At 66.4% G+C, this 967-nt stretch overlaps 1 protein-coding gene across 1 annotated transcript in view; it reads right to left on the bottom strand.

Annotated features, from left to right (window-relative positions):
- Klhl10 (kelch like family member 10) overlaps nucleotides 1-967 on the bottom strand; it is a 5,474-nt gene that overhangs the window by 1,178 nt on the left and 3,329 nt on the right. The gene's annotated exons all lie outside the window — the stretch shown is intronic.

The raw sequence follows: 967 nt of genomic DNA, 5'->3' as shown, positions 1-967 counted from the left end.
GGCGGGCTGGGCTCGCTTCCCTAGTGCTGCGCGGCCTTGTGCTCGCCCGCACGTGGTCACACGGAACGAAGTCACCGTGACCTCGAGCTCGGAAGAGCCGCCTCCCCACCCAAGGGTCCGCGGCCCAGGCCGAAGGCGGGTCGGGACTACTGCGGTGCAGACTTCTTTCCTAAGGGACCAGGTGCCGACTCCTGACCCGGGCTCACGCGCTGCTACTGCACGGGACCCAGAGAGGGTCTGACGAGCGCGGGAAGCCGGGTGCGGGGAGCACACCTATCCTTCCAGCTGCCCGGGAGGCTGAGGCAGGAGGACGGCAGGCTCGCGTCCAGCCTGCCCCGGTCTGTCCCCCAAAACACAGGCCTGAGGAGGCTCGCTTGGTGGCAGAGCGCGGGCCTGACAAGCGCCAGGCCTGGAGGAAAGTTGTAGAGATGCGAGGTGCAGAGGAGCCCTGACATCCATCCCCCGCCACGCGAGGAACGCAGAGGAGACTCCCATCCCGCGCGCCAGGGCACAGCAGTCATCGGGCCAGCGGGCAGGAACGCCCAGGCGCGGCCACGGGGAGGAAAAGGGGACTTTGCGGCGGTCGGGGAGCGTGACCAGGACCGCCAGAAAGCCGGGCTAGAAACCCCTGCCCCAGCTGTTCCCTCCCGGGCGTCTTCCCCGGCCGTTAGGGCATCGCGCCGCCGTGATGTGCACGCCACAGTTCTGCGTCCAGCAGCAGATGACCGGGCACGGAAAATGATTCCACGCAGCGAAGCACTGGCGTGGAGAAGGGAAAGCTTCCTTCGATGAGAGAAATCAGACCGTCCAGGTGCTGCAGGGTTTCTCTTACGTGAGAAACCCAGGATGGAAATAGCAGAGTGAACGATGCAAGAAGGACGGAGTAAGAGAACGGAGGGGCGGAGCGGGCCGTGGGGTGAGACTCAGAGGCGCTGGGCGGCCCCACTCCATGGAGGGAGGCCAGATC

Source organism: Fukomys damarensis, unplaced genomic scaffold (genome assembly GCF_012274545.1).
Source record: "Fukomys damarensis isolate Sample0158 unplaced genomic scaffold, DMR_v1.0_HiC HiC_scaffold_13, whole genome shotgun sequence".
Taxonomy (NCBI): Eukaryota; Metazoa; Chordata; class Mammalia; order Rodentia; family Bathyergidae; genus Fukomys; species Fukomys damarensis.
Note: the sequence above shows the minus strand (reverse complement) of the source record. Positions and strands in the feature narration are given on the sequence as shown.